At 38.5% G+C, this 22,724-nt stretch overlaps 1 protein-coding gene across 3 annotated transcripts in view; it reads right to left on the bottom strand.

Moving 5' to 3' along the window:
* CEP128 (centrosomal protein 128) overlaps nucleotides 1-22,724 on the bottom strand; it is a 214,644-nt gene that overhangs the window by 21,866 nt on the left and 170,054 nt on the right. For 2 of the 3 annotated variants that reach the window (XR_008431387.1, XR_008431386.1), the window contains exon 26: nucleotides 9,694-9,767. The exons of the other annotated variant lie outside the window; for it this stretch is intronic. The gene's annotated coding sequence lies outside the window, so the exon portion shown is untranslated. The remainder of the gene's footprint in view (nucleotides 1-9,693; nucleotides 9,768-22,724) is intronic. 3 annotated transcript variants of the gene reach the window in all.

Raw genomic sequence — 22,724 nt, 5'->3', positions numbered from 1 at the left:
TCCAACACACTTTCTGCTTTAATAATAAATATATGTGGACTTGGGATGCATTTCTCAACTTTGTTTTTCATTTACAAGCATACTAAATTTTAATCCATAAATACTAAAGTTAAATCCATTAAATTCACAAAGGTAATTTTTCTAGTGCAAAATCTTTTTTGTATCTAACTGATCCACGCAGTGCTACAATAATACCAGCCAGTCATTGCTGCCTCTACTGAGAAGCAGGAAAAGATCCCTCTGGCTAGAGAACTCCATCAATTTTCCTAACCATTTTCAGCAATCTTTTCCAAAGATATTTTAGAGTAAATTTATATAAAACATCCTTTCTGTTTGTCAGAGATATAACAGTTTCTTCTTATTGTGCTCTCAGAAGTCACTGGCAATACATGGACATCTGAATGTTTTTAGCAGACATTCTGTAAGTGTTCAAAAGCAGCAAAATCTTGATTTCTGGTCAGCAGATTTTATAAAAATGAACATGGAATTACTGCTTGCATCTAAGACCTTATAAACTTGTCTATGGAAAAGGTAGGAAAGTGTACCACTTAGACACGTTATGTTCTCTTTGGAAAAGTTGGTACAGAAGAATCATAGAACGGTTTAGGTCAGAAGGGTCCTTAAAGATCATCTAGTTCCAACCTCCCTGCCGTGGTCCCCTTCCAGCAGACCAGGTTGCTCAGAGCCCCATCCAAGCTGGCCTGGAACACTTCCAGAGGTGGGACACCCACAACCTCTCTGGGCAACCTCGCGATGGTTCCAGTGCCTCACCACCCTCACAGTTAAAACTGCTTTCTAATATCTTATCTAAACCTACCCTCTAGCAGTTTGAAAGCATTCTCCCTTGTCCTGTCACTACATGCCCTTTTAAAATTTCCCTGCCCATCTTTCTTGCAGTCTCCCTTCAGGTAATGAAGGTTGCAATTAGGTCACCCCAAGGCCTTGTCTTTTACAGGCTGAACCATTCAAATTCTTTTAGCCTGTCCTTTTAGGGGAGGTGCTTCTTCCCTCTAACCATGTTAGTGGCCCTCCTCTGGACTCACTTCAACAGGTCCATGTCCTTCCTGTGCTGGGGGCCCCAGAGCTGGATTCAGCACTCCTGGTGGGATCTCACCAGAGGGGCGTAGAGGGGCAGAATCCCTTCCCTTGCCCTGCTGGCCAAGCTGCTTTTGATCCCAGGATACAATTGGATTTCTGGGCTCAGCACATATTGTCATGCCCAGCCTCTCACCCACCAGCACCCCCAAGTCCTTCTCAGCAGGGCTACTCTGATCTGTTCATCCCCAGCCTTTGGCATCCCCAGCAATTGGTACTGGGGGCTGCCCCAGCTCAGTAGTTTGGTCTTGTTAAACCTCATGAGGTTCCCAGGCCCACATTCTGAGCTCGTACAGGCCTCTCTGGATGACATCCCATTATTCAGGTGTGTCAAACACACCCCTCAGCTTGTTGTCATCTGCATATTTGCTGAGGGTATACTTGATCCCTTTGCCTATATTGAATAATACTGATCCCAACAGAGATCCCTGAGGGACATCATTTGTCACTGATCTACATCAGAACTCTGAGCTGTTGACCACAATCCCCTGAATGTGACCATCCAACCAATTCCTTATCCACCCACCAAACAGACCCAATCCAATCCACCTCTCTCCCATTCAGAGAGAAGGATGTTGTTGGGCACTGTGTCAAACACTTTAGAGAAGTCCAGACAAATGACATCTGTAGCCCTTCCCTTATCCCCTGATGCAGTCACTCCATCAGAGAAGGCCACTGGGTTGGTAAGGCAGGACTTGCCCTTGGTGGATGTGTGTTGTCTCAAATCACCTCCCTGTCCTCCTTGTGGCTAAGCACAGCTTCTAGAAAGATTTCTTCCATAATCTCCCCTAGCACAGAGGTGACATGGATAGATTAGTAGTTCCCAGGGTCCTCCTTTCTACCCTTTTTAAAGATTGGTACAATTATTTCCTTTTTCCAGTCACCTGGGGCTTTACCTGACTGACATGACTTTTCAAGTATCATATCAAGAAGACAGCAGAGTATAAATTAGAGGTGGCAGCACATGTAAACTAGAAGAATAGACACTAAAACACAGTACTTCTGGATTACTTTTGTAAACCAAGATATGTTGTTTGTAATGTTGGGCAGAACTGGGTGAAAGTGTTTGGTGGAATGGCTTCTCTACATACAGTTAGGAATAATTTTCATATGACTATAGCCTGAAGAAACTATTCAAATTTTCAGTTCTGCTTCTTCCAGCACATGCAAAATGCCAAGGCTCTGGGCTTAAGCTTAACTCAGTCATTTTAGAGGACCAAAGCTTCAGCACTACAACACAACCTTTGAACAAGACAAAGATTTTTAAACAGATATTGGAAGTGAGAAGGGGGGTAAATAGAAGATATTCTAGTACTTTATGCTCCTAAATTGGAAACATGAACCCCTTTTGTCCAGTCCATGGTCTGAAATGATCTTCCTGACAGATTCTCAGATGTCTATATGCCTCACTGTCCCCACCTTACAACGAGGGCAATGACTAATTCAAATCAGAGCTAAAAAAAAAAGATACAAGTATTGCAATTCCTTTTTTTTTTTTTTTAATCATGAAGGGCAGAAAAAGGAATCAAATTTGTATGTTTTGAGACAAGACAAAAGATGTTAAATGTTTTTCACTAGATAAAATTTACATTATCTGCATATTCTTCCTCTTTCACAATCTCTAATGAAAGCCAGGTATGCTGCAAGTTTAGCACCTCTCCTCCAGGCACCTTATGGTTAAAACCACTATCGAGGGCTATATATCCTCTCTGTCATGGATGGCTGGTATGACCTTGAGTGAGCCAGAGCAGATCTCAAGGAAATAATTCCTTGTACAGAGGATCAACTTACACCCATAGACTCAAGTCCACTTCTACTTCGTCTCTTCTGATTTTGCCCTTTGGGCTCTAGTAATACTTAATACATTGATATTTCTGAGATACTTTTGTATTATAGCATTTCCAGCCATAAAGGCAGACAGTTCTGGTGGAGCCACAAGCAAATTAGAGCTATCTCTTCAAGGTGTGTAAAGTTCAGCCACAGTTCACAGTCACAATGACTGTATTTTCCAAAGCATCCTGTGCAATGCAATAACATGAGCTTCATCAACCAGCAAAAAAGCATAACAAGATGTCACTGTAGATGTTATTTCTGAGAGGCAATGATAATTCACCAGTATTTGAACAGATTACTGAGAACAGGTGTGCAGCAAAGTTGATTCCATTCATTTGTATTAATAAGTATATTAGGGTATTGTGTCTTATCACATTAATTTATTAGAGTGGATTGAGTTAAGGAGTTGACCAGCAACTAATAAAAATTAATGAGGGACCATGCAGTAAAAGGTAATCCTTTATGCTGCATCTGGTAAGCAGTAAAAGAGGTAAGCAAGTAAGGAATGTCTGAGTGAACTCCCACACCATACTGGGAAGGCATTGTTAATCAGCTTTTAAAAAATATATTAGGCATATTTAAAGGTACGAACAACATCAAAATCAACAAAACCTCCAATTTCAGGTCCTGCAGATGGGTAAAAGATGTAAGTAATGAATAAGCATTCCAGGAATCAGGAAGGACACAGCTAGACTAGCAAACCTGGCTTCACACATTTTGCTTTTTTACCTCCCACTTGCTTACCCAGATAAATCCTTCACACAATCTAGAATATAGGAGAGCTAGCTCAAACTGGTTTGGGTAACAACAATACAAAGCAAGTCACCTCCCCTTGATGATTACCTTCTCTTTTCTTTTTTTTTTTTTGCTAGTACATTAAAACTTGCTTTGAGCCATTGTCATATACAAGTACATCTACATAACACAAATACAATGCTGCTTTAGCAACACGTGTCCCTTTATGATGAAATACCTGAATCACAGAAATTTACCTGCACAGGCAGAGACCTGTGCAGTCCACACCATGCCAAAATAGCCTTGTTCTCTACAATTACTCTGAAAGGATTGTTTCAATTGATAGAAATTTCTAGGCATGTGACTTCTGCCTCTTCTCTTGCAGAAGATTTGACAAACCTACAATTTCTAGAGTTCAAAAAGCTTTTGACCTCTATATTTTCTTCTCAAAAGATCACTCCAGGACACCTTAGTTTTGCTGAGGAATGCAAAATATGGCAGCAAATTTTCCCCACTGTTTATACAGTTCAGTTACCTATAGATAGCTACACAGAATCACAGAATGGTGGAGATTAAAAGGAATCCTCAAAGATCATAAAGTCCATTGTCCTTGCTCAAAGCGGGGTCGGCTAAAGCAGGTTGCTCCAAGCCTTCTCAAGGCAGGTGTTTGATCTCCATGACAGACTCCACAACCTGTTTTGGCAACCTGTTCCACTACTTGACCACCTTCACAACAAAAAGGGTTTTTTTCTCTCTGTTAAGTGGACTTTCCTGTGTTTCAGTTTGTGTCTGTTCCCTCTTTTCACTGAGCAACTCTGAGAAGAGTATAGCTTCATACTCTTTACCTTTCGTTGCTCTACTGGCAGAGAAAGATCATTGCACGGTTTTGCTGAATTATGCTAGTTCAAGAAAAAGCCTGTGATGAGGAGAAGGGCCCTGCTGATGTCTATGCATCTTACACTTAAAATGGCATAAGTATAATTTTGTTAATTTTTTAATTCAGAATAACAAACCTTTCCTAAAATTGCACAGAAAGGGGAAAAAGCAAATTGTTTTTCAAAAGTTCAAGAAACTAGACAATAATATATGCTAATCATTGGCTCACTTTCTGTCTGTGAGTAAGCCTTTCACCTTCACCTCTCCCATTTGATACAAATACAGAAACTGATGAGAAATAGTAATCTTACTCGAAAATTTATATTTAAAGTCTCATTCCCTGAGCATCCTACCCATATCCTCCACTTCTACAAACAGTCAAGTCTTTTTCCCTATAGTGAATGCCTTTTATTATATTTTTTAAGTGGCAAAATTTTCTTCAACATATTTGATTCACATTAAAGAAGCTACCTTCCTTTACTACTCAGCTCACTTAAGCAAGTTAATTATGCACAGTTAATTATGCAAAGTTTTTTGCACCCATTGTGCCCTGAAGGAAGTATAATATGTTTGCACATTGGCAGCAAGTGCAGTAATGGTCGGCCAAGGGATTTATTACCCTATTACATCCTACATGACAAATATCCAAGAGACACTCTGGTAGGGCCACTACAGACTAATCTTGGGGCTACTAAAGGGCAACAGTAAAGCAGCCCCATGCAATTCATGTAAGACAGAGAGGCTTCCCACGCAAAGAAAAAAAATTCAAACCAACTATAAAATTAAAACCCTCAGGGTTCATATTGAAGAGAATGATTCAGCTTTCTTACCTCTTCAAAATACAGAAGATTTATTATTTCTAAAGTACTTCAAATTGAAGAATCATAATTTTGTTATGAATCACTAATGCTATTTTCTGTATAACAGTGATGTTTTCTTGGAAATCATTCATCCACTTACCACCCAGCCTCAACTTTGCTTAATTTTTAAGACCAAACGACATACTAACTAGGATGTCATAATGAAGAAATACATTGTAATGATAGAATGAATTGACTCAGACAGTATATACCAGATCCTGGTCAGGATGAATTTCATGGTGAATAAAGGAAATGGTTTCAATGGTACAGAAGGAACAAGTAACAAAAGGCAACAAAGAACCTTATACTCTGAGGTCCTTGTTCTCAATGAGTATTATGCTAACATACTCTTTGCTTTTAGAGCTTACGACCACGTTACGTGACAGAGCATTTGTGGAACCTTCTGTGCTCCAGCACAATCATATGACCCAGACAGATACACAAAAGCTTCAGTTTCAAATTACACTATAAATCCCATATGCATCTATGGTAAGCAACATCAGAATCATGATAGGAGAAACTATCAGGCTTTGCTTTTGGACCAAAGCTATCAAAAGAGGCTACTGAAAAGCCAGAGACTGCCTGGGCAAGTAGATATGTCCCTAGGGCTGATCTAAATAAGATGTACAGCCAGAGTTCACTGGGAATACCAGGTGGGGAGCCTACTGTCAAGCCTCAGTGGCTTTCTTGCAGGAACTGGAGGGCAGTTATTTCAATCCCATTCTGCCGTAGATACTGCTCAGTACAGTTTTGATACCCCTTTTTCTCCGGTGGGGTACAGTTAAAATATCCTGTTGCAAGATCACATAAGGTCCTTGTGTGTGTCGCTCTCCAGTGTTCAGCCTGCTGTCATAATTCCGCCAACAATAACAGCAACTGACAGCCACCACTACATTTCTAGAATAGCAGCTTCCAAGTTTTTTGGTTGTGTGGGGGTTTTTTGTTTTGGTTTGGTTTTTTTTCTGGAAATGTCTCTTTGAGCTTATTATATTGTTGTAGTTCTGAATTTCACTTTTGCAACCAAATTTCCAGTTGGCTCCCAACTTCTTGCATCATTACTATGATCATAGGATTTGGAACTGGCAAGTTCAGGAGTTCATCTCCAGATTTTCAGGGTCAGAAACAAAGACATATCTGATAAAGACTTGGCAGAAGACTGAAATTATACTGGAAAATGAAGAAAGTAAAGATCCTGGGGTATGTTGATGAAAAGATAACAGCTCAGGAAGAGTTCAAATTTCATCTGGAAATCCAAATTTCTAATACAACTGTGCCTCTTGTCAGCACCTTACAATCTCAGGATGGGTTAATTAATAAAAGCCAACCTACATATTCACTTAGTTTGTGGAGAGTTAAAGGATATTCAGAGTTCAAAACTCTGACCTGGCCCCTGAAAATATAATTAATAATCTGGCTGTGTTGGAAAACAACACTCTTGAACCAACCAGGTGTCTTATTGGCACAGAAGCCCTTTCATGATGAAAATCAAGCTGGAATATTTGGGTGCGTTGGGGTTTTTTTCCATTTCATTTTAATAAGTCAGTATGAGTGCAAGCCAAGATTAAACAGTGAGAAGGAGACAAAGTATTTTACCTGGTTTCACAGTGCCTTCAGGCTATGCCAGCTACAATACCTTTCAACACCACCCTCTGTCCCATTGTGAGGAATAAAAAACTAAAAAGCCCTTTTTGCAAAAGTGGCTGAGTCATTAAGGATAAAATAAATCGTTTTTAGAGGAAAAAAAAAAAAAAAAAGACAAACCATGGTGAAACTGCAGCTGACACCATCTTCTCTAAAAAAGCAGGGTCATTGAACTCCATAAAAAATATTTGAGGCAATTATCATCCACAGCCAATCTCTGTTTTACTCTCAGTGCAGAACCACTGGCTTTTCTTTGACTACTCAGGCTTCTGCAAAAGGTGGGCAAGCCAGACAAGAAATCCTAAGGGATTTCCTACTAACTCTGAAATGTGGAAAAGCATAGTGATATCAGTTACTGGAGGGTTTCATTTTATCTGGGAATTAGGAAAAGTAGACTTTTAGGGGGAAAAAAAAGCCACTATAGAGTAGGTAAATTGTTTGTACTGACTTAAAATTATTTATGATGATGTTTTAGTTCCCCAAAATTAATCAGAGGATGGATGACTAAAACACACAACGACTAATTTCATGCAGTATGATTTACTTACTGCAAGGAATTGGGAGTCAAGTTATAAGGTCTAATCCATTAGTGTATGTGTCCTACTAGTTCCTTTTTGTGGCCTCTCTATCAATTGAGCTAAGTTTTCCTACTGTAAAAATGGATTTGTTTTCATTAACTACTGGATTTTCTTTAATTGGTTTTAAATCACTGTTAAGTCTTTTGCTTTAACTTTGCCCCTTATTCTTCAGTTGCTTCTGGAGGTACAGAATTCATTTCACCATGTACATGCAGATTCTTCTGCCTTTGTTTTAGAGATCTTATGGCCCTATTTCTCCTCACTGCTGTGATTTCTCCTCACACAGGGTTTGTGCAGCACCTAATAGAAAAGGAGCTTCATCTACAGCCATCACTACCATCACAGCCACAACCACCACAACAGCAAGAACCATGTAAATCACCATCTAACTTACTGACCACTTGTAAAATATTTTCATAACTTTCACTGAATTTCTTCCTTCAGAGCCAATAGAAATAAAATGCTTAAGCAATTGTTTGATTGACAGGATAATTAAACCAAGACTAAAGGGAATTTTGATTTCTTAAATTATCAGAGTATGTATACCATGTTCTGCTGCCTGTGTGGTTCTCATCTATGTATCCTGTCTTACTGCTAAAATCTTTTTGATGTTAACAACAATGGTTGTTTAAATGGATATAATTAATTTCTTGTATTTAGCATAATTGAAGTTATTTTAATTAAGTCACTTGCATATGCATTGGTTAATGGCATCAATTTTTTAGATTATTTTTGCAGCAATAGAAAGAAGAACAGTAAAACAGGAGAGGGGGTGGAGAAGAAAACACCCCTGGGAAACAACCTCCAGGGCATTGTCCCTTCCCTGCCTAGGCACTTCATCATGATTTCTTGAGATTGTGCAGAGAGACAGCATCCCTCAGCCTGATAAATCCTAAATTATTACATTTTTGCATTATTTATTTTTCTTTCTGTGTGCCCAAATCATGACACAGGTGTGAGGGAGAGAGACTCAGTGTATGCCTATGTACACAAAAACAGTATTAATATGATTATTCACAGTTGCATCATAGTAGTAGTGGAGTTACAGAAAAATCCAAGTCCCTTCACCCACATTCACTAGGCCAAAAGTCCTAAATCCATAACCCACTGAAAGCAGGGAGTAGAAAGTTTTGGCTGAAGGAGGCTTGTGGCAAGACCAAGAACTAAGCCTAGATTTCTGGAGGCTCATTCAGGTGCTTTGAAGGCAACACTATTTAAGAGAAAGAATAAAGTCAAATAGGAAAGAAGGGTTAAGTGTGATGCTGTGTGGACTCAAAGAGCTTATGTGAAGGTCACAGAGCTCAATACTTGAAGAAATTTAAGAGTCCAAGGATTCAGCCTTTAGAATTATTTTTTTTTCCTAGGACCTGGTTAGTGATATATTTTTTGCTCGTCTATTAAAAGCTAACCAGCACTTCTAGGCTAAAGAAAAATTCCAATTCTGGATTAGAAAAATAACAATTTCTCCCTTTCCAATTGAGGGGAAGATCATGCCAGAACTGAGCTTGAATCCAGCACCTGTGTATTTAATTTTCCTCTTGGAAAAGAGAGACTATGTCATGCTGGAAAGTTGCACATTTTCTGCACTTAAAATGAGAATGATAGTATTTCTCTGTGTCACTGAGGTACTGGAAATGTATATATTTTTAAGACACAGAATTGCTAATATAACTGGGACAAGCTCTCCAGTGACAGTGTTTTTACAAATTTGAAGTTCTATATAAACAAAATATAAAAGAGTAGTTCAGACACCAAAACACAAAATAATAAATAAACTTGTGAATATAATGAAAAACAGCCAACACATGCATGCACCTTCCTTGTCCTCCTTACACTTCCTAAGGTCTCTGTAACACACTATGCAAACACACTTCAATTGTCAGCTGTTCACACAGAGAAAGCCTCCTATAGTATTTAAAGTTAGAATACCATGTGGTTGAGTAAAATTTCAAAGCTCATAAGAACTCATTCAAAACTCATTTCTGTACCAGTATGTGAAAGAATGAACCTCTTAAAAAGTCAGAAAGATGCGATCCTGTATATCCAAACTCATTAGAATATATTATTACACTTACCTGAATTTGTCAGGTTATTAGGAATACCTGGTGTTGCAGATTACTGCCTATTAGGGAGCCCACTGCTGAAGATTCTGAAATAAAGATGAGATATAAACACATTTCCTAAACATTGATACTCTTTGTACATCTATAATTATACTCTGGTGTCTTATCTCAGGGGAAGGAAAAAAATAATGTTTGAATGGCAGTGCTGCTTTTAATTTAATTAGATATCAATTTAAATAAAATAAAACTGCTGTTACTTTCTGATAAAAGGCTTAAATTGCAAACTTGATGGAAGAAGGTAATGAAAACATATGTCATTATCTTTACTTCTTTCTTCTAAACAGCACAGGTCAAACAGAACAAAGTTTATCTGCTGCTTGAATGCAGATCATGTCTATTAAAAGTGGTTGTGGTCTCTATTGCCACTGACCAGAACTTGGTTTTATTCTAGAATTTGTAACATCTGTCTAGTTTTCATACCAGTCTCTTCCATTAATTCCCTACACAGCATTTTCCAGATATTCCTTTGCACACCTATTTCCCTTTCAGCAAACAGTCAGACCAAAATAGAAAATTATTACACCCATTGAAATGGAATCAAAATGTCATGTCTCAGCCAAAGTTGAGAAAATTGAAAATTAAGAAAATTGTTCTTCATTTGCAGTTAGAAACTAATTCCACAAACAATGGCCTACTAATTATTTCCTATAATACTGCTGTGAAGCAATGAAGATTGAAACTGAGGAATTGAAATTCAAAGCATTGATGTCAGGGCAGGAATCTGTTCCTAGTTACCCCCCAGTTTTACCTCCTGACCTTAAATTAGTGTCTGAAACAAGAGATGTTCTGGTTTCATCATCCACATCAATTTGGTTTTATTTTTGCTGTTAAGAGGACTGTATCCATAATTCTCAGAGGCAAGAGACAAAGCTATGTGAATTCATGGTCCTGCCTCCTTTATTTTTTAATTTGCATTTTGTGTCTAATGAATCCACACACAAAGCCCAGAGAGCTGATCACACAACAGTCAAAGGCCAAGCAGTGCAGTTGCCAGTGCAGACCTATGTTCACAAATCCTCATGCATACAGATACCTTTTATTGTATACATTGACTAGAGCCTTGTACACAGCAAAAGCAAAATACACAAGACTCTTTAAACAACAACAACAAAAAAACCAAATAAAACCACTAAGTAAGATGGCCAGTACTAAATTTGGAGGAGCTGTTAACTCTCTAGAAGGCAGACAGGCTCTGCAGAGAGACCTGGATAAATTAGAGGGCTGGGCAATCACCAGCTGTATAAAGCTGAACAAGGGCACATGCCAGATTCTGCACCTGGAGTGGGGCAACCCTGGATGTACAGACAGACTGGGACATGAGATGCTGGAAAGCAGTGCCATGGAAAGGGATCTGGGGGTCCTGGTCACTGGCAAGTTGAACATGAGCCAGCAGTGCCCTGGCAGCCAGAAAGGCCAACCCTGTCCTGGGGTGCATCAGGCACAGCATCACCAGTTGGGCAAGGGAGGGGATTGTCCCGCTCTGTTCTATGCTGGATGGCCTCACCTTGAGTGCTGAGGGCAGTTTTGGGCAACACGATATAAAAAAAGACATTAAGGCATTTGAGACCTTCCAAAGGAGGGCAATGAAGATGGTGAAGGGTCTTGAGAGGAAACTGTATGAGGAGACTGAGGGGAGACCTCACTGCAGTTACAACTTCCTCAAGAGGAGAAGAGGAGGGGCAGACACTGATCTCTTCTCTCTGGTTACCAGTGACAGAACTCAAGAGAATGGCATAAAACTGAGTCAGGGAAGGTTTAGGTTGGATATTAGGAAGAGGTTCGTCACCCAGGAGGTGGTTGGGCACTGGAACAGGCTCCCCAGGGAAGTGGTCACAGCACCAAGCCTGCCAGAACTCAAGAAGCATTTGGACACTGCTCTCAGGCACATGGTGCGAGTCTCGGGGCAGGGCCAGGAGCTGGATTTGGTGATCCTTGTGGGTCCCTTCCAACTCAGGATATTCTATGAATTTATGATTCTAAGAGTCAGTATTGTAGTATTTTGGCTCATTCAGAAAGGACATCCTGCATTTCAGCATAGAAGCAGGTGACAAAATGGTGAAAGAAATGCTCAGATGGGACAGGTAGAGGTAACACCATGACAATAAAATAAGGTGCAAAGAGTAGACAAATTGCATATTTGATCTTTGAGCTCAGTGACTGTCTTCCTGAATAACAACTTCAGCTGTCTTCCTCTGTAAATGAGTTAAACCAAGAAATGCCCTGAGGGTGAAGACAAGAATCTTGATTTCTAAGAAGCTGTGAAAAAAAGAAGAAAAAAAGTGGTGACATGGTCCAAAAACAACCAGAAATATATAAATAGCAACATTCTGACCCTTGTGCAAGGATGGGCTTGTGAGTACAGTGACAGAGAGAAGAAAGATGGCTAGTTAATATCATCTACCTGAATGACTAGTTTTAATGGTGTAGCCAAAAACTTAAAAACTTCTAACACAAAAATAAATAAGGGTGTACTGGACTCCAGGTACAAAGAAATTACTTTCACCATAAAGCTGTCAATGTTTTGCCAAAGAAGTTGTTCATTGTAATGACTGCCACCTTGACTGAAGTAAAATGACCTCAGCAGTGTCACAGCAGCTATACACCCAGCAGAGAAGAATGATTCCCAATGAAATACAGGCAGGATAAACTGGCAGCCCTCAAGGGGCTGATTATAATCCAGAGTGTGTAGTTCTGCAGTGTAAGCAGTACAGGACAGACCCTTTCAGTCTGTTCTTGCTGTCGTGCGCTCTCAAATCTCCTGGGGTTCCCTGGCAACACTGTCTATGTTTGTTCTCGATATAGGTGGCCCTTACACACGTAGCTCCATGGAATATTCCCAGCAGTAATGACTACTTTCCCAAGAAAGGTGTGTGGAATCTCATGTGAGCTTGACTTCAGCTGAATTATTCGTGCATCGAAAGCTAAACAGATGCAGAATTGTGTTTCCAAGTACTGAGACCAGCTGAATATCACAGTGAAGAGAAAAAGGCTCTGTCTGCAGCTCTCATACTTCTGCAGTAGGACACACTTCACAACAAGTACCAGTGTCCCCTTTTTAATTTAGCCAAAATCAAAGCTCTTCTATCTCCTCTGTTATGAAAGGAAACATAGCAGTTTTGTGGAAGGAAGCTATTCTTTCATCTTATACCTGCAGGAAGCAGACAACTGAAAACATCGAGGTTTTTTTCCTCAAAGTTGTGATTTTCATAGAAGGTACTGCTGTCTCTTCTCGCAAAAAAAAAAAAAAAAAAAAAAAAAAGAAAAAAAAAAAGGAGAAAAAAAAAAAGAAAAAGTCAATCTAGATTTTCTTTTGTCCACAACTCTCAATGTCACCCCAAAATGACTTTATAAACACATGCTTTTTCAGGCCCATGTTTAGCAGAAAATAAATAAGTGTTTAAATATTTGCTTTAAAATCAAAATTACCAAAGGACAATTGAGTCTTGCTTATAAAAAAAGAAGAATGTTGGACTAGTGAATGCAAGAAACAAAGCAAAAATCCCTGCATTTTCAGGTATTAAAAAAGCTCCAGACTTGCACATACATGGAAAAAAAAAAAAATTACACAGCCACAGCTAATCTCACCTGAGTGCCCATCCTCTCATTAACTTGTGAGGGAATTATATTATCTGACAACCCAGAAGTTATTTACATATTTCTGCCTTGCTCTGCTTTTTTTAAAGTGCAAAGGAGGAGCAACCTTAAAACTCAAAACTAAAATAAACTGAAACAATAAGGAAATATTTGTGCTTTACTGTAACAACCCTTTCTGCTTGTCACCACAAGTGGATGCAGAAAAGGTAGTAGAAGTAATGAAAAGATAACCCTTTCTTGGCAAGATATAACATTGCCAGATCCAAGGACAGCTCAAAATAAACTCAGATCTATTTCTAGCCTCCAAAGCAAGCAAGTCCCAGTGTCAGAGCATGTGCTCCTGTGCCTTGCATGTTCATTTATCACACAGGAGTGATGTATTCAAGGTGTCAATATTGCTGTTCCCTATTTTACTGTTACTAAGCCCACTTCCTGTCATCTCCCTGTTTTTCACACTCAGATTGACTTCCAAAGTGCACTCCAGTTCTGCTCAAAGCAGACCTGCTTCGGCTGTAACTTTCACTCACCTGAAGAGCCACAGTTCACCATCCTTCATCTAAAGGGAGGCAGTCTTGTGCACATACTTGAGAGGCTTCTCTCTCTTGCTGACTTATTCACAGCCCTCTTCAGAACACCAAAAAATATCTGACAAAGTTCAACTATTTCCTATTCCTGCACTTGCTCGTTCGTTTTCCTTTGTGCCAAAAACAACATTATGGATAGACATAAATTTTGCTTATAGCTCTGTTGGCTCTCTCCAAGTTTGTAGTCACTTCTCCAGAGTTAATAATTTCCTTCACAAAGTCATTGGATAATACTGGATTTGACTCTCACCACAGTAAAATCCTATTTAAAACCTGATTATTCTATTTTCAGTGTTGACATAAGCAGAAATAGGAGCAATTACATTTCAAATGGATGACCAAAGAAAAAAATCTGAAAACATTTTTGATTGATTTTGCTGTTCTTGGCAAAATGTGCAACTGTGACTCCCCAAATTCATGGGTTTAGGTTCTATTTTCTTTTTAAATACTTGAAAATTCATATTTTTCTCTTTTTTATTTCCCTTCACATTTATTTTAAGCCATTATACATTTAAGTATCACCAGATTCTATAGAAAACATAAATCCTTAAAGGAACTTTTGATGCTTGGTCATGAGGGAATTGGGGTGAAAAGAGAGTACTAACAGTTTCTAGGATGTTGGAGATTTAACTTCAGGATTTTCATTGCAATTAGGCAGATGACCCTGCCCACTGGGCTATACCTGCTCTGCAACCGCATTTCATCTTCACTAGAAATTCTATTCTGGATCTACAGCACCTTCCTATCAAAATTGGTGCAGGATGTAGCACAAGTCTGGAAAAGGTTTTTATTACAACAAATTAATTTGTAAAGTAATTTCTTCATCAGGGAGCAAAACATTTCCATTTGTTACCTATTCAAAAATAGAAGTGAATTCTAGATAATACATCAGATTGAAATACATTAAAACTACCATTAATATTTCTTCTTAACTATTCCACATACAAAAAATTACAACACACAGGAGATACAGCATAACTCACATCTTCATCTTTTTGCTATGCCAGTGGGCTGTGCTGACAGACTTGACATTAATTCAGCTCATTGAAATATGCTGTGCCTGTTAATTCTTATCTTATTATGAGACAAAGTTCACCATGCAGCCTTTTTTATACAAGTACAAGATACTTTGAGAACCAGAGGAAATTAGTGAGGTGGCAGGAAAGGTACATGGTACACAAGTATTTCAGAAAGCCCTCAGAAGGGGAAGGGAATTCCCTTCTGGTTTATAAGGCCCAGGGTGAACACAAACCAACTAACTACTGAAGTGCTCCAGGCCCTCCTGAAGCCCCACATAGCTGCAAGGTAGATAATCTACCCTGGGTTAACTTTAGGCAGGTATTCCCTATTACATAGGAAAAGCTCAGCCAGCACAATGTGGAGCTTTGCAGACCTACCTCAGCAGCCATGGTTTGGAGAAGGCACGAAACCAACCAATTATCAGAAATATCTATGATACCTTCTACACTTTCAGTCAATTCAAGACACTGCTCAATAAGTTTCTCTGATCATTTGGAAGACAATTGCTGAACTAACTCCAGAGCACTCCTCCTACTCTGATTTCGTAGGTATGCAGGTGAGCAAGAATTAAATGGTCACAAGACCCATGATATCATCTCAGGAATTGCTATCACCTGTTCCCATTGAATAACAATGCTTCATTTGGCAAATATAATTTCAGTAAATAAAAAAATTCTTGTCCCTCTTAACCTTTTACCTCACCATTTATGGAAAGCCCACAATGATGACTTCTTTTTCTTCATATCCTTCCCTCAACCCATTCTCTAACCTTCCTAAAGGCTACCCCACCTGAGGGCTGTCAACATTTTCTGGCATCCCAAAACTACTCCATACTTCCTTTTCCTAGAAAGTCTTGGAAATTTTCCATTTTCTACCCAACAGGCAAACACAAGTTCCTATCAGTATTGTCATATTATGCTTCTTCTTATAGAATATGCTCCTATCCCTGATCTCCAGCTTGTTTTTGCCTGCTTTTAGCTTTTAAGTTAAAGTGTGTTGTTTGGGATCTTGGACAGTTTCAAACTCACAGCTGATATTTAGCAAGTTAGAAATAACAGTCTGCATTTTTATTGTATAATCATGGGAAGAATGCACACAAAAGGTCACAGTCTATTGCCCTGCATCTTAGCTCAAGTCTTCAGCTGCCATAGGTTTGTAGAAGCCAGAATCAGCCTCACCCAAGGACAGCCTCTCTCTTATGAGGTCCAGTGGTTCACGCTGAGTTCCAGACAGGACTCCATTCTGGAGCAGAGAAGTGCCTTTCTCTGAGCATTTCAGCACTTCCTCTTCTGTCTGGAACTTCTAAAACATCATAAAGAAGGAATGTAGCAGTGGCTGTGAAAGCCTGACTGAAGCTTTTTACCTAAAAATTACTTGCTGTGTCAATGCTAGCTGTATTTCCTGCTTTTCTTACAGCTCAGACTATTTGAAGATGTGGCTACATGACACCTCAAGAGCTGGAAACAAATTTTTATTTTAAATCTATGGGGAGGAAAAAGAGTCAAAAAGCATTCCCCAAACCTAAGGCTCAAAAGACAATGAAAATTTCCCTTGCTATTTTTATTACTAGTTCATATAATGAAATAAGGTGATCTTAAGTCATGCCAGGAGAAATTCAGATTAAATATTAGATAAAATAAGTTGCCCAGAGAAGCGATGGAGTCACCATCTCTTGAAGTGTTCAAGAGGTGTCTGGATGTGACACTTGGGGATGTGGTTTAGGGGTGATTACAATTCTAAATTGATGGTTGGACTAGATGATCATGGGGGTCTCTTCCAACCCTAAAGTTCCTGTGATTCTCTGTGATTCTGTGTCAAGTGTCCACAGTGCTAGAGGACTGATGCACCGAGGCTGGGTGTTCTGATCCTGCAAGGCTGTGCTAACTAGACAACCAGTGGAAATTTTAAACACACACTCATGTACAGTAGGCCTCCCTACTGCCATGGCCCTCATAAACCAAGGATGCACTTTGGCATTAGAATGGAAATTATCTACAAATTATATTAAGACTCTGAGAACAACCAACTCTGTGTGTGTCATACATGCTTCTCTGAACATGCTTATTTTCCATAAGACAGGTGCTCACAACTAGGTAATGAGTACATAAATTATATTTCTAACAGAGAAATATTACTGTTGCATTAGGAAATTCCAGAATGTCAGGAAAATATGATGTAGAAATGTCTGCACATAGGCCCTATTCTGATTCTTTTTGCAGCCATAACTGGCCACTGTTAGAGGCATGATACTAAGCTAGTTGGACCTTTAATTTTAAAAAATATTGTCATTATTTCATTGCAAAAATTATGTCATATGGTGAGCACTGAAACACATCCAGCCCTTATAGATGCTCTTGAGATGATCAGAGCAACAGTATCACTGCTTGTACATGGATACACCAGTAGAGAAAAATACCAGAAGGACTTGGATCTACTTAACTCAAATTCTTTTTTTAATTGAAGACCGCTGTCATTGAATAGCTATACACTGTAATATGCAAGAGAGAAAATGATTTCCTCTTTACTTCTCCAGTTGGGTAATCTAGCATGGAGCATTTAGCCTAGATTTTGAGAATGGTCACAGTGTGTTAGATTTTGATTTTCTGAGAATGTTAAAAGGAAAATAAATGAGGTTTTACATGAAGAGGACTATTAGCTATTTCCAGTTCCTCGGGGCATTCACAATTAATTTCAGAGGGCAGAGAAATAGCTTTTTGCTTAGTACCATTGACAATTATTAATTTGCCTCAGGATTCCTGCTGGACCTAATTTGAGTCAATAGTTGTAGTGGTCATTTCTGTTTGTCTAAGTGGGAATGACCAGACAATCGCACATGCTGGATTCTGGTGTGCAGCACTTTATGGTGTATTTCAAAAGCACTATTAAGCTTAGCTCTATAGCTCCCTGACCTTTCTTTGAAGAATATTTGCAGGGATGAACAAATAACACAAAAAAGGCTTGTGATAGTGGAATTTGTGGTAAATAGTCCAGAGATAAAGCTGCAGGAAATACTCGTTTCACCCTCCTGTTGTATAGTCCTCTAGCTGAAGTTCAAGAGAGGTGCAGATGCAATCTGATGACCAGCTGACATTCCCATATCAAGGTACAAACATTCCCATATAAAAGGTATCATGTAGACCCATGCCAGCTGCTGCTGTCACAACTTTTTTGTAGCTCTCCTTGCAAAGCCAGATTGTTAATTCAAAAATCCTCAATCTTGATTAAAGTATAGAATTGTTTGACAAATATATTCATAAATTCAGAAGTAGAATTGCAGAACCTCAAACACCAAGCAATAACTGAGAACTTTTAAATACCATTACCTACACTGCTGTTCCATCCTTGCTAAATTACTGGAAGACTGTTAAAGTGTTTAATATGTGATTACGTGAAGATTTATTCAATGCATAAATGTAAACAAATATATTAATCTATTCTGCCTCTTCATTTTTAAAGATTCAGTTAAATATAACCTGCCTCTTGCAAGTAGAATTTTTCTATTTTACATATAAATTTTATATTTTTTTATTCACAAAATTACACTAAAAATCCACTGTACAAGGAGGGGAGAATTCACACGCTCTTCATCTCGTCACTGCTTCTTCACAATATCCAGGTGACTGTAAAAATACATAATTCTTTCTCTAGGCATTTAGACTTCAGGGCATTTCCCAATGCAATTTTATGTTAGTCTCAGAGTCAAGCATAAATATTTTGAGGTACCTTTTTAATGACTAACAAATGTCAAAGAGAAAAGGTGTACCTGTAGGCTCTCATGAGGATGACCAGTCTACTTCCATAAATCAGTAAATGTAACTAATCCAATATTTGCTAGGAGTCTATCACTTTGATTATATACAACTTTCCTTGGAACCGCAAATATATAGCATTTACTACTCATATTTATATAGACTTAAAAATTATCTCCATGACTATTTTAATAAGTCAGGTGCCAAATAGTTCACTGTGATGTAATTATGCTCTATTCTAGTTTAGCATTTACTTTTGTATGCATTTCTATCAAGACAGGAATTCATCAGTAATAGATTAAGTAGTGAGACAATATTTGTAAATTGTATCATCCAGTAGGGATAGGATAAAAGAGAGAAAAAATGCACTAAATATGCAGAATTCAGACCTGATTAATATAAAACTTCAGAACTGAAGTTCAAATGTGTGCTGGAAGTTAAGCTCTGAACAGAAAGAGATTATCTTACCTAAGTGTACCAAAAATCTCACAGGCCTTGTTAGGAAAGTTTCAGCTCATAATTACAAAACCCTAATATTTCCACTGTCTTGATCTATGACACCTCTAATTCATATAAACCAGCATCATACTGCAGAATTAAGAATTTATGCTACCCTGGAAAACTGTATCCTTTTAAGTTTTTTACTCAATCAGAAAAAAACATGAAAGCAGGATAGACCTGAAGTGGTTAAATAGAATTGAAATGCCATTCTGCCCTGTTTTCCTGCCTTGGAAATGCCCTCTTCCAAATTCTGCTTGAGCACCCTGCCCTTAACAAAGTCCCTGAAATACAGAACTGAGGTTATAAGAACATCCTCATTTGCATCCCAGACAGGCCTTAGAAGCTGCCATCCCTCTTTCACTTTCAGCTGAAAACATTGGCTTTTTCCTTGCCTGTCCCTCTGGAATATTTTAATTCTATAGCTATGTTATTTAACTTGGTAAAGCATTTGTTTGCAGAAGTATGTGGAATGAAAGACTTTATAGAAGTTAACATTCTATCCTCTTGCCTCATACTTCTCTGAATAGATAAAATCATTGACACAAATCACTGGACAAAAAAAAAGTCATGAGAACTGAAGATGTGTGGGCACTGAAATATTTCAAGAATTGAATAATGCTTTTCTTTCTCTGTTTAGTCTGACAGACAACAATGCGTCTTGAACACTTTGGGACTGAATGATGGAGAAGATGAAAAAGACATTTGAGAAATGCCTTTCTTATTTCAAATGCTTCACTTTGCCTTTCAAGAGTATATCCAAAGTGGGCATAATGTTTATATTACTAAGGGCAATGTATAAGCCACATAAATAGTCCTAGTTACAATCTAGTTCCATCCTTCCTGCCCTGCAAATAATGACTGCAGGTTTAAACTGGTCTTTGGTTCTGCAGGAAATGCTATTTTATTGTAACTTCTAATTGTGAATTACAATTATATTTGTAATTGGAGAAGCCTGTGGTTTTTCTTAGCATGAGGAAATCTCTAGCATTTCTAGTAGCCAAAAACCTTCAGGCTTCTAGGAAATGTCCAGATTTCTTTAACAATATTCTGGCAAACTAGGGCCAGAATATGAAACTCCTCCTTGAATGAAGACAACAAGATCCTGCTCACAACAGAAGAGAGTTTACCAGTGTAATTTTCTCAACACTGAGCTCTTCATTTTGTAGAAGGTTATTATATAGGAAGATTTAAAAATTATTTATATTTGTTTTATTGCAGGCCTGGTCTTCTCCAGTGCAGACCATGTTCTTCTTACTGCAGGGAGTGGGAGAATATGGTCCCCTCAGTGCCTGGGAATGCTGCACCTGCCTGCAGCACCTCATGTACCAGCTTTCCCCCACAGATCACCTGCAAAGTGAGCCAAGGGCAGAAGGTGTCGGTCTTTTCTTCATTCATTGAAGATACACAATGAAGTGGCCAAAATGACACACAAAAATTACTGATTTTACCAACTGAAAGTACAGCAACAATGGCTGGAGATTGATCATTGATGGATGTACTAGATTAGGATCTTTATCCTATGTAACCCAGTAGCAACCTACTACCCTTTTTTAGCATTACATTATATATCTTAGCATGTTCTGTCTAAAGATAACACACTACCCTACAACAATGATTTGTGTAATGAAATGTGCAAACTCAGAAAGTTGAAGGGCTTTGAATTAGTTAAAATCTCATATTTTTCATATATATTATTTACCTGACTCAGTCTGAAAGTGATACCTTTGGTTTCTCACAAGCTTAAGAGTACAAAAAAACATTTTTGGAATACACATTTTCTGCGCTGCCTCTAAAAGCATCTTCCCTGAGCTTGCAGATTGTGAATGAAATTGATACTTGCAGTGCCATCAGCTAGCCTAGACAGACCCAGATGGATGCTCTGAAATCTCATAGTTCAGAAAACCTGCAGGGTTCCTTCCATAAGAAGGAATCTGGAAGTCATGAGAAACCTGCTAGAGACAGTAGTCTTAAGGTCCTCTGGCTATCTGAACTCAAGGACTTTCAGACATATTATAGTCAATTTTAAGGAAAATTTCCTGTAGAACAGGCAAATTTTAAGACTAAGAAATGGGAAATGCCTGAAAAAATATGTGAGTTTAAATTTCAGAACAAATACATTTTGTCCTTGATAGGTCATTTATTGTGCTGCAAAGAAGGACTTGGCAGTACTGGTGAATGAGAAACTGCACACGAGCAAACAGTGTGCACTTGCAGCCCAGAAATCCAAGCATATCCTGGGCTGCAACAAAAGAATCCAGACCAGCAGGGCGAGGGAGGTGATTCTGCCTCTCTATTCCACCCTCATGAGACCCCACCTGCAGTGCTGCATCCAGCTCTGGATCCTCAGCACAGGAATGACATGGACCTGTTGGAGCAGGTCCAGAAGAGGGCCACAAAAATGAAGCACCTCTCTTGGCATGATGGGCTGGAAGTGTTGGGGTTTGGGAAGACCTTACTGCAGTCTTTCAGTACTTAAAGGGGATTTATAAGAAAGATAACGATGGCTTTCTGGTAAGGCCTGTTGCAGCGGGGTTTTAAAGTAAAAGATGGTAAATTGAGACTAGATATAAGGATGAATTATGAGAGTGGTGAAACCCTGGAGCAGGTTGCCCAGAGAAATTGTGGATGCCCCATTCCTGGAATCAAGGTCAGGTTGGATGGGGTTAATTTCAGAGGCAGTTGGATTAGGTGACCTTTAAACGTCCCTTCCAATCCCAGTTATTCCATGATTCTATATTCTTAGCAGATCTTCCACATCAAAAATGCTACAGAAGCCAAAAACACTACAAGTTATTTTAAGAATCCACCTTCAGTCTGGCTAATTTCCTAACACCCTACAATATATCTCAAGGATGTAACTATTTCACAATACCTTTTTTTTGTAAAAGTGGCTACACTGTATTTGCAAGAGTTACATGGAAACACACATCACCTTGCTTGAGAGATGTCTGAAAAAACAGCTGTTTTTCCTTTACAGTGCAGCATGAAACAGGGACTGAGTCAAGTTATAGAAATTTTCCTTTCTAATAAAATTGAGGTTAGACATGGAAAATTATCCCATGAACAAATGAAAGCTTGAAGCTTAATAGAAACATTTCAAAGAACTTCGGGATTTTGGCTATCCTATTCCTAAAGAAAAGTGACTAAAAAGAAAATAATACAATTGTATTTGCTTATGACCCAATTTGTAATTGTTTTAAATTGTTTAAAAATCCATGGGTAAATCCTATTTTTAAACAAAGACATTTTAAAAAACTTTAGATTGTTACAATATTTTAGACACTATTGTTATTTGCTACATGTGATCAGCTTTAAGTAGACTGCTTTGTTTTGATATGCCCACGTACATTTCTGACATCTTAAAAGCAATGATTGCAATCATTATCTTTGTCATTTCAGCAGCATTAACAGATTTTTTTAAGAAATACAATGTTTTGATTTAAGGAACATTTTGTCCCCCAGAAAGAAATGGTTTGCTTTAAAGCAGGAAATTATAAAACAAGAAATCTAACACTTTTTTTCCTGTATGCTCTCC

Source organism: Vidua chalybeata, chromosome 6 (genome assembly GCF_026979565.1).
Source record: "Vidua chalybeata isolate OUT-0048 chromosome 6, bVidCha1 merged haplotype, whole genome shotgun sequence".
Classification (NCBI taxonomy): domain Eukaryota; kingdom Metazoa; phylum Chordata; class Aves; order Passeriformes; family Viduidae; genus Vidua; species Vidua chalybeata.
This window is presented reverse-complemented; position numbering and strand designations above follow the sequence as displayed.